We start from the raw sequence: 18,048 nt of genomic DNA on the forward strand, positions 1-18,048 counted from the left end.
CCAGCCACAGACCTTCATGCAGGGCCCCTGAGATGTCCATCTCAACACAAATGCGCGCACAGGAGGTATATCTTCGTTGCACTGTGGCTTCAGAAGCCTTGATGAAGGTTCCGAGCCGGTCTCCAATCTGCTTGAGCATTGCCAGTCCCCAATAGTCTATGGGTAGTGAAAATAGCCTGATCCACACTGGAACTTGTGTGAATGTCTCTTGTTCAGGTACAAAGTTTGCCTTCCATGGCCTCATATAGAGTCCAGCGGAGGCAAAGAAGTAAGGGCCGCCGTCGAAGATTCTGTCTTTGTCTTCTAGGTTTGTGAAGACAACTGTGAAGAAGCCTTTAGCTCCAAGGTGGAGTTTAACGTCCCCTTTTAGCTTCTAGTGCTATTTTATCCATTGGCAGAGAGTGCGTTCTGTTGGCCATAGTCCCATAAATTTGCAAATAACTGTGTGCTCCATCATGTGGTCTCTATAGGCCTGAATATCTGGATCTGAGAAGACTACTCGGAGGGTTTCCTTTTTCTTAGGTTTGCAAGCCCCTTGAGTTGGTTGTTTGGAGCCGGGGTTGTCTGTCTTTGCTGGCTCCTCTTGCGCTTGTGTTTGCGGCTCTTTACCATTTTCTTTCCCGCCTTCATTGTGGGCTGTTATTGGTACTGTGTTCCTTTGTTCTTCTTCCGGTCTTTTACCCTCTGTCTCCTGTTCATTATTGGCTTTGCCCTTCATCGGGGGGGTGTTTTCCTGTCTCTTTCTGCAGTGGCCGTGTCCTTTCTCCTCTGCTCCCGCTGCCATCCTTACGGTCTCCAGAGCCATTGATTTTAAACCCTTCTAACGTTTTCTGCTTTTGCATGACGACTTGCTTGAAGGTTGGGGTCCCAGTGGACCCCTCGTTTACCATTTGTCGGGTCAGTCCTCGACCTCTGTGGAGTAAATCTGCTAATCTGTCCCTTTTTGCTGCCAGAACTGTTGCTGAGGTTACAGGTTGCAGCTGCAAACCCTAGGTTGCTCCCGCCATTATCGCCTGCGCCACCCTCCTAAAAAAAACTCATTTGTCATGTATCTAGTCGAATATAAGAGACCACCTTCATTGGTATATAATAGAGGTATTTTAGGTACATTATCATAATTTTGTGAGTAATATAATAATCTTACAAAGATGGATCTAGGTTGGTTTAATTTCCCCCTTCAAATAAGCTATATTTCACATAAATACCATGAGTCAATACCATAGGTAATTTTTATTTCTATTATTATTCTATTTTTAATCTTATTTTGATAGAGTCAAGATATCTATAAGACATTACATTACAAAATCTCTACCCTACACATTTGAAGACCTAGGTACAATAATACAATCAACATAATAAATAATAATAATAAAATATTGAATTTAAATATATATTTTCTTATATATCAATATATTTTATATATAAAATACTATATTAAATATATGTTATGATTTTTTAAAATTATTTAGTGCAAAAAAAGTTTTTATTTCACAAACAAAAAAATACAATATAAATTTATCATAATTTTAAAGTTAAATAATAAGTGTAGATTTATCTTAATATTGAATTCATAAAATTTTGAGAGATATCAAATCTCTCTGAATGCAAACTTTTTCTAAATTTAAAACTTAAACTGAAATTTACATCTAAGAGATTCGAACTCTAAGTATACTCATCCAAAAAAAATGAATCTATGCTAATTTATTGTCGCGCATATTTTTACTGAGATAAAATACACTTTGAATTAATGTTTAGGAAAAAAGGAAGAAAATTATAATGATGGAGTACGATTACTGTCTCCTCTAAAATAGATAAAAAAATATTATAAGATAAAAAAAGGTTTGAAACTAAATGTCGTTGGGAATATGCCAGAATGATACTTACAAGTTACGTGCGAATAGAGTTGTCTATTAGCGTTGTATGGCGCAGTCAGAAAATTTCGGAATCATCCAGGGAAAATTTTAAGAACCCCCCCTAAATTTATAAATATAATAAATGGGCGAATCTCCATGGTATATAGGAAAAATGGAAGGCGATTTTATCAATAATATAATATGTATATATAATTTTTTGGCGAATCTCTCACCAGGCATGGCGAATATTTTACTCAATTATAAAATCTTGTAAGATCTTGGCGAGTCTTTCAATAAATAATAAAACTTTGTAAAGTCCTAGTGAATCTCAGCATAGGCTACATGCTGGTTTAATTCCCCCATTTAAATAGGCTACATTCCAGGTGAATACCATGGGTCAATACCATGTGCCATTTTGGTGAATACCATGGGTCAATACCATGTGCCATTTTTATTTTTATTAATTCTAATATTAGGGTTGACAATGGTTTTTTGCATGGTATTAATAACAATCTAGTCCATGGTATTTGTCCCATAGTATTTTGGCCATAGGTTTCACCTAAATATAACCCATTTTTTGAGTGTTCGTAAATATAAGGTGACTTATGGAGTAAATATAAAAAAATGTTTTATTTGTTTACCATACCTCTCGTTTATTTATATTTTTATTAATTTACCATACCTCTTTTACAAATATGGTATTTGGCCCATAGGATTCACTTAAATAAAACCTCTTTCTTGAGTCTTCATAAATAGAACGAGGGTTATGGACTAAATATAAAAAGAGGTTTTATTTATTTATGATACGTCTAGTTTATTTATATTTATATTTATTTACCATACCGTTTGAGTAAGTATAAAAAGACGTTTTATTTATTTACCATACCTCCACTTTACTTATATTTTTATTTGTTTACACCGTTACATGTATATAAGGTGACTTATGGAGTAAATATAAAAAATGTTTTATTTATTTACCATACCTCTCATTTATTTATATTTTTATTAATTTACCATACCTCTTTTATAAATATGGTATTTGCCCCATAGGATTCACTTAAATAAAATCTATTCTTGAAAATGGGCGAATGGATTCACTTAAATAAAACCTATTCTTGAAAATGGGCGAATGGAAGGTTGTAAGTCCTAATTTCAAGGGCTAAATTTACCTTTTTCACCCTCTCCCTTAAAATAAGGTGGGCTATTTGAGGTGATTTGTAAAAATGTACTATGATACAAAATATTCGCCCACTAAAAATTTAAAACCCCTTAATTTCGCCAAAGGGCGAACATTCGCCCCTAAAATTATCCTTGGAATCATCCATCCAATTGGTCGAATAATGGAGCGGGTATTACGGATGCTGTGCATTTCCCTGTTCAATGTATTCTGCCCCACATTTCTCTGTTCAATGTATTCTGCCTCTCAGTTGGTCCTCAAAGAAAAAGGTACCTCGGCTTCTCAGGCTCATTTGATTCCAATATGTCTCAGGTCTCCTTTATTTCCTCAGAATATCGATGAAGTGAGTACATGTTATTGCACTATATTAGCCATCGATTGATTGTTTGAGTGTGAGACATCGATTGATTGTTTTACTGTAAGAGTTGAACCATCATATAATATAATATAATATCATGGCCTCATGCAAGCGAAATCTTCTTTTTCTGCAAATTTGGTGTGTTTCAGCAGGTATGTGTGTATGTGGGTTGAGTGTTGTAATTACCATGTACTTTGTAATTTCTATCTACATTTTTGTTGCTGATGTGGATCATCCTGCATTATGGACTGTAGCTGTGCTGCTTCTGGCAATGATGGCATCTAGTGCACAAGGAAATTGGTTGAGTGGTCGAGGTGAATATTGTTCCATTTTTGCTATTTAATGCTAATGTCCAGCAGCACGGGAACATAAATTTCCGGCAGAGGATTTGGTGTAATACAATAGGTAGTAAAAGTGGGATAGGTGGCCACTCCAATATTGTGAGTAGATTGGATGGATTTATTGTTGGGATTGGGTACTGGCTGGGCAAGAATTTGTGTGGGTTGTGGTTGATTTGGTGGGGTAGGCAACTGAAGTTGCTGTTGTTTTGGCTGAACCATTTGTTGTGGAATGGGTTATGGTGGATAAAGGTTTTGAAAGGGGAAATTTAGTGCAGAAGGATAAGGAAAATTCCCCTACCAAGGTTGTTGTGGAGGTCAAGGCTGTTAGGGAATTGGAATGTTCCACATCTGATTCTAGGCATAAGGAAATTGAGAATGTTGTTCTCACATACCTGTAGGACGTGGATGCCATGGTTTTTGAGGTGCCATTGCATAGAGTGAATTGACAACTTCATGATCTTCTAGATATGCTTCTTTAATCTCCGGTAGAGAAGGACACAAATCAGTAGAATGATCAGCCTCACAAATTTGGCATAACTCTATACTCTTTGCAGGACATTCCCTCAAGGGATGTCTTTTGCTATACTTGGAGTAGAACACAACCAAGGCTTTCTCCACTTCATCATACTTCTTCTTAGCCTAAAAAACATCTAACTGTGAAGACAAAGGGCTAATAATGTCAGTTTTAAAATTTTCAAATAAGTTTCCCATTTCAGCTCTATTTACCCCAACCCCTGCAATTGATTTAGTGAATTAGGAAGAGGTATCTCTTGATCCTTTTCCAACCTTAGAATTTCCCCTTGAATACCTTCGACACAACTCACACACATAATCATAACTCAATTTTGATACATCACCTACTCCCATCAAGTTCAAAACCTCGAGAGCTTCTGGTCTTATGGTTCTTAGTAAGATTGTTCTCAGGGTTTCCTTGTTCAGCCGGTTCATCTTGGATCTTTGCAATTATACTGGAATCATTCCAAGAAGTCTTCCTGGCTTTATTCCTCCTTCTGGGTCATGCCAAAGGTTTCTTCCCTGATGTCCCTAGTCTTACAATAATCTTGGTACTCTTTCGGGAAGACCTTCTTCATGTCATCCCATGTTGAAATGGAATTCGCAGTTAGTCCTGCACAATACATTAAACTCGAATAAAAAAGAATCGGGATCTTCACTAAAGGTACCACTAAAATTAGGAAAAGCAATGGGAGGAATGTTTTTCAACTGACTCGTCCCAATAGAATATTTGATAGGAAATTTGAATGTAAATGGTTGTTCTTCCTTCTCCAGATGGTCCCCATTTGTAGTCCTAATACCCTCTAAGTGAGCCATATTGAACCAAAAGGGAGTGAGACTCTGGTAAACTACAGATCCTTCAGAGTCAGATGCCTAAAATTGTGGTTATTGAATAGGGTTGAAGAGGATTATTCTTCAAGCTGACCACTAAGAAAAGACGATGACTTCCTAGTAAGAGGAGATTCTTGATAAATAGCAATAGAGGATTCTATGTCAGGAGGATTCTTCTCTATTGTGGGAGTATTGCTTTGCTTAGGATTAGTTGTCGATCCTTGTTCATAATTGTTAGTCCTTGGTTCAGATTCCCCCCTTTTTCTTTACAAACTTATTTTTCCCTGCCAGTTTATTAGTGAACGAAGTGGTGCTCACACCACCACTAAAAATACTTGAAAAATTATATTGGCCCCTATATAAAAGAAAATTAAAAAATTCTACTTACCAAACACTCAGGACGTGGATTTGGCAAATTCTGATCTTTGCAGGTGTGTAGGCCTTACCCCACGTCTTACCACTTCGACTCCCCTAGTCCTGAAAAACTTAAACAAAAAAATCATACTAAAACACTTTCAGTATCATCCCTTAGCACCTCCCCGGCAACGGGTCCAAAATGTTAAGGCAAATTATAGGCTTATAATTTCACAGACAAATTATCAACCAAGGGTAGGTAACCTTGTGATATGTTGCGCAAAATATATGTAGGCTAATACTTTAAGTATTTTCCTAAACAAAATCACATACACACACAACTCCAATATTCTTTTTTCCCATAAACACTTAGCACCAAAGGTTACAGAGCAGATTTAATCATCCCTCTATAGCTCTGAAAATTGTTGATGCTGATCATAAAAAGATAATAGATGAATCAAATAGCAATTGAATCCATTCAACGATTTGAAATGTAAGATTAAAGCCTACTCAAATACTCTGAACATATTCATCACAAAAGCTTCACCATTTAATCATCACATAATACTATTAATAATAATATTAAGGAGGTCAATGATAATAATAAGATAAAAGTAAATAATATCAATAATAATAGTATTAAGGTTAATATAAATTGCAATAGTAATAATAATATAGACGAGAATAATATTAATAATATTAAGGATACTAATAATAATAATAATATAGACAACTTTAATAATTCTAAAGCTCCGATTAATAATGACAATGTTTATTTTCCTCCTCGTAATAATAAAGTTGTTCATCTGTCGAGTTTTTCCTTCTATGCTCCTATTTTTAATCTGTTGGAGAGAGGCTTAAACTTTGCCCTTGCTCCTAGAAAAATTCTAGTAGATGATATCATGTGTAGCATTGAATTTGGAATTAGAGGCTTACCAGATAATGCTAAAGATGTTATTAGGCAGGATTGTGTTGTTATTTTGAGGAAAGCTAGACCCCCGAGGAATAACATCAACAACGAGGAGTTCGAGGCCCTAAAATCTTTGAACAGGAACCAAGACATTGTTGTCTTGAAGGCTGACAAAGGTGGGGCTGCTGTAATCCTTGATAGGGTCGATTATTGGAAGAAGATGTTGGATCACTTGGAGAACAGTGGCAGCTACAGAAAACTTGATAAGAATCCCTTAAAAAGGATCTCTAGATCAGTGGCTCTCGCTATAAAATCCTGTAGTTCTGTTAGCTCCTTTAGCCATAAACTTATCGAGAGTAACCCCATCACTCCCAGGATCTATGGACTTCCAAAAATTCATGAGGGATCCCCCCTTAGGCCCATTATCAACACCATAGGTGGACCAACCTACCTTTTAGCTAAGTATCTAGCTTCAAAACTTAAGCCCCTAGTTTGCCAAACGGAATCGTTTGTAAAAAAATCCTCATCATTTGTCAATGAGTTAAAGGATGTGAGTTTTGGTCCAGATGACATTCTAGTTAGCTTCGATGTGGTTTCCTTATATACTAATATTCCCATCAAAGAAGCCTTATATGTCATCTTTCATCTTACCGATCCTGACACTGCTAAACTAGTCGAGATCTACCTTACTTCCACTTTCTTTTGTTTCGAAGGTGAGTTCTATGAACAAACTTGTGGCGTAGCCATGGGCTCACCCCTATCCCCTATTGTTGCTAACCTGTTTATGGAGGATTTTGAATCTAGAGCTTTGGCCTCAGCTATTTTTAAACCGAAGCTTTGGAAAAGATTTGTAGACGATACCTGCTCTATTTGGCAGCATGGTCCGAATAAGTTAGATCTCTTCTTTCAACATCTTAATAATCAATCTAGCTCCATTAAGTTTACCATGGAGAAAGAAATCAATGGTTGCCTCCCTTTCCTTGATGTCCTCATTTCTAAGAAAGAGGATGGCTCATTTTCCCATCAAGTATTTCAGAAGAAAACTCATACGGAGAAATATCTTCATGCGAGTTCCCATCATTTCCCTGCTCAGAAATTGGGTGTTCTTTGCACTCTAGCTACCCGTGCTATAAGGGTTTCTGATATCGACCATTTTTCCATAGAGAAATCCCATCTCTTGAAGGTTTTTGCTAATAATGGTTACAGTAAGAAACAAGGCCTTAAAGCCTTCCTCAAAGCCAGCAAAAGTCCTAAGGTTAAGAAAGACCCTAAGGATCATATTTCTGGTGTTAATCTCCCTTTCATCCAATGGACGACTGACAGGATTGTGAGAATCCTAAGAAAGCAAAACATTCCCTCTACCTCTCGACCCTTTAACACCATCAAAAGTTCCTTGAGATCAGCAAAAGACCCTGTGGACCCCAAGGATATGAAGGGTGTTTAAGTCATCCCATGCTCTTGTGGAATTTCATACATTGGTGAAACTGGTCATTCTATTAATCAAAGGATTAAGGAATACGCTGCTGATATTAAGCATGGAAGGACTCGCTCTTCGGCCTTAGCAAAGCATGATGAGAAAACCAAGCATCAGATATGCATTGAAGAGGCTAAGGTCATTGCTAAGATTTCTCAATTTCATCACTGTAAATTTAGGGAAGCCATTGAAATTGAGAGGAGGCCAAGTAATCTTAAAAGAGATGACGGTTGGAAAATGAGCAGTTGTTGGATTCCAAGCCTTTCCTCTTAGTACCTTCCCTTTCTTGTCTCTTTTTTCAGTTTCTCTTCCCCAGAGGTTTTTTTTTTTTTTTTCCCTAGAGCAAAGGAAATGAAAATTAATTAAGAATAAAAATCAGTGATTCATTTATTTATTTATCTTTTTATTTTTATAATTTTAATTAGTTTATAAAAGTACATTTATATCTACTATCTATGAAACACAAAATAGACAACTAAAATCTACAAACAAAAAATAATTAGAATACATTCAAATTTAATTCATAATTATTCCAAAAATTATAAATTACTATATATTTATTTTTATTTATTCATTTAATACAAATTTCATTTATACCTAGATAACTAGACCAAGATAATTAATTTATAAATACATAGTATATCTATTTGACTTAAATAATTTAATATTATTCATTTAGCTTAATTAGTGTTTCATTTAAAAAAAAAAAATTGACTTATAAAGATCATATTAAACATATAATTGAAATTAAGCTTAGGACATAAACATGTTTCATTTATACCGAGAGAACTAATTTATAACTAAATAATATAACTATTTAATATTATTTCACTCGATTACCTCAATATTATTATTTTTTACATTTAATTCATTAATTCATTTGACTTAATTATTAATTAAAAAACAAAAAATGACTTATGAGCATCAAGTTGGTGTTTATAGGTTTATAATTATACACTATACTTGATTTATTATTTTATTATTAATTATTAACAAATAATAATAATTTGTCCCATTTTTCCTATCCAATAAAAAATAGCTATTTTTTAGTTGTTTCCCCTATAGCCATTAAAAAATAGTCGTTTTTTAGTTGTTTCCCCTATAGCTGTTACATGGTCCTGACTCCTTATTTAACTTGAAGCTATGATCTGATTGTTCATCTTGTCCTGATGATGAACCACACTGGTTGGTTGAAAACGCGTCGGCCTCATTCTACCAATGTGATTTCTTCCTGTAGGTTTTAAGCCTATACAGAAATTACCTGCATACGAATTCTTAAACAAAGAAAATAAACAATGCGAGAGCATAACCCATAAAACACATATGCACAGAGATTTTTCCCTGGATCCTAAAACCGGGACTACCAGCTTGATTTTTCATTATGTTCCTTTCAATGTTACAAAACATATTTATACATGCTGAAGCATCCAATACCATGGACCGAAAAACATCGCGTCCAATACCATGGACTGAAAAACCATCGCATCCAAAAAACATGTGCAAAAATCATGCACAAAACCATAGGTGGGTCCGCCCAACCTAACATATGGTCCAAAACCAAAATTTTCCAGGGCGCTGCCCCGGACCCCAGAAAGTGGGGTTACAGGTGCCCTTCAAACCCCCTATTAACTACGTGGAAAGAATATAACACAGCCCAACAATCTCCCACTTGTTGTTTTCTTTCCACAGGGGGCCACAGGAGAGCTTAGTCATTTTTTCAGCCCTGAGATTCCCATTGCTTCTCTACACCAAGAGAACTTCTCAGAGCTCATAGATTTTGTCAATGCATCTGTAGTATTCTTCAAAGTGTCCACCTTTACCAGCAACACCTTTCTGTCTTCTATCATATCCCTCACAAAGTGATATTGAACATCAATGTGCTTTGTCTTTGAATGATAAGCAGGGTTCTTTACCAAGAAAATTGCACTTTGGCTATCACAGTCTATTCTTATAGCTCCCTGTACTAACCCCATACTTGAACACAATCTCTGCAACCAAACTGCTTCCTTGCTTGCATGAGTGGCTGCCATGTATTCTGCCTCTGTAGTTGATAGTGCCACTACAGATTGTTTCTTACTCATCCAACTAACTGCACCTCCAAATAGGTTAAACACATACCCACTTGTAGATCTTCTCTGATCCAGATCTCCAGCCCAGTCTGCATCAACAAAGCCATGAATATCCAACACTCTGTCCAATCCTGGTCTTCCTTGGTAGCACAAACCATAATCACTAGTGCCACGCAAATACCTGAAAACCCGCTTCACTGCTGTCCAGTGCTCCTTCCCAAGTTTTGACATAAACCTGCTCAATACTCCCACTGCATGTGCAATGTCTAGTCTAGTACAGACCATTGCATACATCAGGCTACCCACTGCACTTGCATATGGAACATGGGACATGTCCTCTTCCTCTTCTTGTGTCTTGGGACACTGTTCAGCAGATAACCTCACACCTACAGGAATAGGAACCTTCACCGGTTTACTATCCTGCATATTAAACCTCTGGAGTATTGTCTCGACATACTTCCTCTGGTTTAACCAGAGCTTCCTCTTTGACCGATCTCTTTTAATTTCCATGCCCAAAATATAGTTTGCAGCACCAAGATCTTTCATGTCAAATTTGGAGGACAATTGGGTCTTCAAATCCTGGATAATTTCTTTGTCATTTCCAACCAGCAACATATCATCCACATACAAGACCAGATAAATAATACGATCACCAATTAATTTAAAATACACACAATGATCTGCTTTGCTTCTGGTGAAGCCAAGTCCCCGTATAAATGTATCACATTTCTGATACCACATCCTTGGTGACTGTTTTAACCCATACAGAGACTTCTTTAACTTGCATACCAGTTCTTTCTTACCCTTCACTGCAAAGCCTTCAGGTTGCTTCATGTAGATTTCCTCTTCCAAATCCTCGTGAAGAAATGTTGTCTTCACATCCATCTATTCTACCTCAAAATCAAAAGCAGCAACAACATATAAAAGTAATCTAATAGAAGTTACCTTGGCAACAAGAGAAAAAATATCACCAAAATCAATTCCCGGCACATGGGAATAACCTTTTGCTACCAACCGAGCTTTGTATTTCTCCACCTTTCCTTCTGCATTTGGCTTTTTCTTGAACACCCATTTGCTGCCAATGGGTTTCCTTCCAGCCGACAACTCCACCGGATCCCAAGCCTCATTTTTGTGCAAAGATGCCATTTCATCGACCATGGCCTCTTTCCAGAGTTTTCCATCCTCTGAATCCATTGCTTCCTTCACAGTTCTGGGATCATTATCAGTAACAGACAAAGCAAAATTTGAACTGAAAGCAGATGGACTATACCTTTCTGGCTGCCTTCTTTCTTGAACTGATCTTCTCACAGCCAGAGTTTGTGGCTCTTCATCTTCTGATTCCTCCTCTGCTGCAGAGTCTGATTCTTCCTCCTTTGGCTCAAACTCTATCTTCTCAGGTTCCTTTGGTTGGACTTCATGTTGAATAACATATTTTACCTCTTTGAACAACACATCTCGGCTGTACACAACCTTCCGTGTGATTGGGTTCCAAAGCTTATAACCCTTTAAACCATCCTTATACCCAATAAAGATGCACTTTTCAGATTTACTATCCAACTTGGTTCGTTTCTCCTTTGGAACATGTACATATGCATCACATCCAAATACCCTTAGATGTGAAAGAGAGGGTTTCTTACTAGTCCATACTTATTGTGGAGTCTTATCCTCCAACGCTGATGAAGGTGATCTGTTGATAGGGTAACATGCAGTATCCACCGCCTCTTCCCAGAATTCCTGTCCTAACCCGGCACCACTGAGCATGCTTCTTGCCCTTTCCATCAACGTCTTGTTCATTCTTTCTGCGACTCCATTTTGCTGAGGTGTATATGGAGTAGTCTTCTGCTTTGCTATACCACACTTCTTACAAAATTCTTCAAATTCCTTGCTGCAAAATTCTCCACCATTATCTGTCCTCAGCACCTTTATCTTCTTCTCTGTCTGATTTTCCACCAGAGCCTTAAATTCTTTAAACCTGTCAAAGACTTCAGATTTCTTCTTAAGAAAATATATCCATGTATTTCTTGAGAAGTCATCTATGAATGATACATAGTACACAGACTTACTCAGTGATGGAACCTTCACAGGTCCAAACACATCACTGTGCACAAGCTCTAATATCTGTTTCGTCCTCTTACCACCAGAGGGGAAACTCACCCGATTCTGCTTCCCATATACACAATTTTCACATAAATCAAAATCCAGAGAGCTATTATTCATACCTTCTACCATACCTTTACCATGAAGTATTCAAAGGCCCTTCTCTCCAATATGTCTAAGCCTTTGATGCCACAACATGGTCTTCTCTCCAGAGACCACTAGATTCTCTACTCCATTTTCAGGAACCATAGAACTATTGCACCCATCAACAACAGTGCCACCTTGCAGCTTGTACAGAGTTCCAATCCGAACTCCCCGCATTAATATCAGTGCTCCTCGAACCATCTTGCAGGTATCTTTCTCGAACACCGCCTTTACACCTGCATCTTCCAACTTGCTTACAGAAATCAGATTTCTGGCCAATGCAGGAATATGTAGAACACCCAGAAGTGTTCTAACCCTTCCACCTTGCAACTTCAACTTTACTTTTCCCCGACCAATGCTTCTAGCCTTCCTATCATCTCCTAAGAAGATATCACCACCATTGTATTTCTCATACTCGCAGAACCACTCTCTATGGGGAGTGAAGTGAAAGGATGCACCTGAGTCAATCAACCATGCCTCATGATCTACATGTGTACTTGAAGAAGCCAAGTACACATCCCCACCTTCATCTGAGGTGGTTTTCACCTCTGCAGAAGGAGCATCATCAGATCCCTTTCCTTTATCAGGAGCTTTAGATTTACAATCCCTTCTGAAGTTCCCTTCCTTTCCGCATTTCCAGCACACCACCTTTGTAGGTTTTCCTGGAGATTTAGATCTCCCTCTAGATTTAGATCTCCCACTCGATGACTTATTTTTGTTTCTGTTCTCGGACCGTCCTCATACAGACAAGGCATCACCATTCTGGTTGTCCATATTTTTCCGTCTCATCTCCTCCATCAGCAAGGCTGAGACTATTTCATCAAACTGCAAAGCAGTTGCATTGCTACCTATTGCAATAACCAGACTATCCCACGAATCTGGTAGAGAACACAACAGACTGATGCACTTATCTTCATCTGAAATTTTAATTTCAACAGATAATAACTGACTTACCACAGTATTAAACGCATTCAGATGCTCTGTCATCGAGTCTCCATCTTTCATCCTCAGGTTATACAGCGTTTTCCACAGGAACAGTTTATTCACCAGAGACTTAGATTGGTACAAAGTCCCTAACTTGACCCACAAAGCCTTTGCCGTAGCTTCCCCTGATACATTCAGCAATACTGAATCCGAGACACACAATTGTATTGTGCTCTTTGCCTTCCAATCCAACTTCTTTCATTCTTCAACGGTCACTCCCGATGGTTTAGTACCCGGATCTACTGCGATCCACTGATCTTTATCCACCAACAGATCCTCCATCTTGAGTTTCCACAACTCAAAATTCTGACCATTGAACTTCTCAATCTCTATCTTTCCACTGCTCGCCATCTTCTTTCACCACAAGAATTGATCTCGCAGATCTCCCACTGAACAGGGTCTACCACAGGCTCGAACGAAACCCCTTAGCAACAAAGGCGTCCCCTTGAAGCCAAAACAACTCTGATACCAAATGTAGGTTTTAACCCTATACAGAAATTACCTGCATATGAATTCTTAAACAAAGAAAATAAACAATGCGAGAGCATAACCCATAAAACACATATGCACAGAGATTTTTCCCTGGATCCCAAAACCGGGACTACCAGCTTATTTTTCATTATGTTCCTTTCAATGTTACAATACATATTTATACATGCCAAAGCATCCAATACCATGGACTGAAAACCATCGCGTCCAATACCATGGACCGAAAAACCATCGCGTCCAAAAAACATGTGCGAAAATCATGCACAAAACCATAGGTGGGTCCGCCCAACCTAACATATGGTCCAAAACCAAACAGCGCTCCGGACCCCATAAAGTGGGGTTACGGGTGCCCTTCAAACCCCCTATTAACTACGTGGAAAGAATATAACACAACCCAACACTTCCGAAAATGTCTTCAAATAATCAAAATATGGATCACAAAAGCTTGAGTTTTATCATCACAGATGTGCTGCTACAATTTAGAAAAGAGGAATCAAAAGTTGTGTAAAAACTCTATCAATTCATAAAAATAATTAAAAGAACACAATCTAAAACTATGGGAGTTGTGAGTAAAGGGGCCCCTCCCTTACTCACAACTCCTTTGACCGCTAAAGGAGTTTACACAACAAGATCAGTAGAACATGAACTTTGTATTAATCTGAAGAAGTATTACAATAGTATCAAGGTCTAGTATATTTGCCTCCTTTACAAAATGAGACATGAAAGTATTTATACAAATACAAAGGCATAAACTTGCCCGAATTAGGAAAACTGAAATATTGCAACTATTTGCTAATAATAACTAGAAAAGACAATAAAAATAAGCATGTTGAGTTTGATCCATGACTGAAAGCATGGATCAAACTGATCTCGTTGGGTTGCTGAGGTTGTTTCCCACTTCGGCCGTTCATGAGAAGTCTAAATATCTGGGTGGTTTTGGTGGCAGTTTTGAGGCAGCCAATAAGACAACATCCATGTAGATGGATTTCTTGACAAAACCCATGTTTTCGTTCTCTTCAAGGCTGATCAGAACATACTCAACCATCGAGATTGCTGCAAGAAATTAGAGCGGTTACATGAAATCAAAGCGGTTATAGGAGATCATCGTATCTACAGGAAATCACGACCTGTCTGCAAGAAATCATAGAACTTCTTCATAAAGTAGTTGATCTGCATAGGATTCGGTCAGCACTCTTGTAGTTGTAGATAATTCAATTAGGTATAATTTAACTTTAGAAATACTCAAGAATAAATTAAAATGATACTTTTTAGACTAATTTGTATACCTTAGATCCCACAACACACTTTTGATCAAAACACATGAGATATGGAAAAAAGAGAGTCATGAAAGGTAAAAAAGAGTTCAAAATTGGGGAGAGCAAGGCCTTAGAACATTATAAAAAATGGACAAAAATGGGACTCAACACATATGTGAATAAATTATGAATTAAAGACAAAATTTTTACAACTTGCAACGTGTCAGAGGACGATCACACATTTTCAGATCATTTTTGGTATTAGAGCAGGTTCTGACCATATTCCAAGGATGAGTAGAAGCATGAAGCAAACTCGGTTGTAATAATTGGAATAATTCAATTAGTGATATCGACAAGAGAATGTTTCATTGCGATGAATGGTGCGTGCATTGCAAGAAGAAAAACAAAGATTGCAAGTGAGGATCAAAGCGATGTAGGGAAAACGAAAGAGGGGAAATCCCTCAGATCAAAGTCCATCCATAATTGGAGACATTGAAGTATATCCACTTCATCAGTTAGATGAAGAAAGCTCATATACTTCTGCTACTGCAAAAACATAGTCAGTGGAAGAAGCAATTGGTACTTTTTCCTCACCTTCTGAGGAGCTTTCTTATGTACCAAAATATTAGGAAATTGATTCAGAAATAGAGAAGGAAGACGCTTCTAGAAATCATGATATTGGAGCTTTTGAGAAATATACCAAAGGAATTGGTATGACGTTGATGAACATAATGGGATATCAACAAGGTAAAGGCCTCGACAAGCATGGCCAAGGCAGACTCCAGCCAATATCAGTTCAGGAAAGACCCCAATACGAAGGATTGGGATTTGACTAGACAACATGTGACTATTGTGGAAAGAAAGGTCACATAGTAGATTGGTGTTGGTCATTACATCATGAGAAAATGTTGAAAGTGCTACAGGATCATAAAGGTAAGAAGACGAGTCATTCTAGTAGTGATTCTGAAGGTCAATCTTTTAATCAAAAGTTTATTATGAAGATTGTTAAAAAGACTTATCCATGTACTTTCTGTGGAAGTAACAACCATTGTGTAGCTGAATGTTGGAAGAATAAATCTTACAGTAAAAAGGTGCATGCTAAAAGGAGTATTCCGCAAAAGGAAGACGCAACATTGTAAGTAAAGAAAAGTATGAGAAATACTTTGATATGGTTTGGGAAGGACTCGACATTGTCAAAACTTAACTCAGAGAAATAAAGAAAGAAGATAATCGTTGCAGACTCATGAGAGAGAGTTTTTTCACAATGTAATCTAAAAGGACATTAGAAGATCGCATGTCCAATGCTACCACGTGAATTGACAACATAACAATCAGTACAAGGGAAAACAAAGAAAATTGGAAAGGAAGAATCTAAGTCTCCAGAAAAATTACTTACTTGGAACCAGACAGATTTCATGCCTTATGTATGATTGTCAAATATGTCTGTGATTTATCATCACATCATTAAGTCTAGTTGAGTTTGTAATAAGGTCTAGGTTGTTATCTACAAATGATTGATGTAATATTTTCCTTATTGCCATAAAAGTTTGGAGGACCAAAAGTCATTTAGTTGGGAGGTATGATCCAGAGGGATCCTTATTGAGTCTAGTCATAATGCCTATGTAATGTTTTGAAACCAGGATGGACATGAATAGCAGCAAATCCCAACATGCTTAAAAATCAAAGTTCTCAAGTGTAGTTGAACCCATGTGTATTGCGTAGATATCGTCGTTCTAATTCTAACACAACTTGAACGAATGAAATCCAATTGAGTACGAAAAAGTTATGCAAAGTCAAAGTTCAATTCAAGCTGGAAAAATGTCAAATTCAACTTGTTGAAGTCAGTAGTCTCAGATTCTCACGAGACTAGCGCCACGTCAAAGATCTCGTCATGTTGATTCCAATGGTATCTTTGGTTTGTAAAATGTCCTTCGTATGAGGGAGGAAATTCACTTTGAAGTTTTTCTCCAACAGGAAAAAAAAGAGGCTAGAGAAGGCAAAGTGGCAGTTTCTCAGTAGGACACGCAGTGGTCAAACTTGCAGTCAAAGTCAAAATTAATAGAACGGTCAAACTGGCAGGGTCAGGGATCGAATCCATGACCTCTAAAATCACATCACAAAACCTTATCGTTAGCCCATGTCAATGTTTTATTCAACAAAGGCAGAGAATTATATTTATCATTTGGTTGTATTGAATATGGAGGAAGGGTTGGTGGAGCCCGCAATATCTAATGATCCCGCCAAACCCAAATTTCGGTCTATTGATGCTCTCAACTTAACGGAGTCTCCACCAAATGGCACAGTCAAACCCAAATTTGGTATATCGCGTCTCCAAACATAGCAATCAGCAAGAAGTAACCATATATATGGCAGAGGTTAATAAATATGCAAAGTCCAATGGTTTGTTAACTATGTGCCACGGGTTGATATCATATGAAACCACCTGATCAATGTTCAACCTTAAGATATAAATACATGTTATATTTTCTATGCCCAGATCCAAAGTTTGGATAACGCGGAGTCATTTCAATACCATTGTTAATATGTGCCATGGGGATCGATACATGTCAGTGTTGTTATAAGGTTAGAACATTATGCCACAGAAGACATCACTGTTGGGTTATAGTTGTTATAAAAAATGGCGCGGAGAGCTACATAACTGCCAGGGTAATCAAATCATATGTCAACAATACATGCCATGAGTCAAGGTTTTATACCACCGTCAGACTTTGGTTATGTTGTAAATATCCGCCAGCCTATGTTTAAACCTTATGCTATAATGGGCCACCGTTGGGACATATGGTTCAAATATATACTATTGTTAATACATGCTACCACATATGGAGGGAGGATAACATTTGTTGCAACCAAACGCCCATGGCCAATCTTATTACAACCATATGTAATCATAGCACTTGGCACAGGGTTTAAGACTTTGGTTAAACATGTTAGTGCCACGAGGAGATAGAGTATCCATTGGTACAATGGTTTTCAACCATCTTATATGTATTTTTAAAACTATGGTATAGTTGTTATATCAAATTTGACATATGGTTGCGCCGATTGTAACAATTTTATATGTTAAAAAAACTTTGGATATGATCCATGACACATAGTTATAACAATTTCTATGTTTAATACCTTTGGTTGTAACAAATGCCAAGAATTCGAGGAGGTCTGCGGGTTTGACCCCGAGAC

At 37.4% G+C, this 18,048-nt stretch overlaps 1 pseudogene; it reads right to left on the minus strand.

Annotated features, from left to right (window-relative positions):
* Positions 1 to 810: 810 nt before the first annotated feature.
* LOC149256904 (glutamate synthase 1 [NADH], chloroplastic-like) overlaps positions 811 to 18,048 on the minus strand; it is a 32,851-nt pseudogene continuing 15,613 nt past the window's right edge.

The sequence above is a fragment of the Pinus tabuliformis genome, chromosome 6 (assembly GCF_031772625.1).
Source record: "Pinus tabuliformis cultivar Carrire ecotype Pingquan chromosome 6, CPIR1, whole genome shotgun sequence".
NCBI lineage: Eukaryota > Viridiplantae > Streptophyta > Pinopsida > Pinales > Pinaceae > Pinus > Pinus tabuliformis.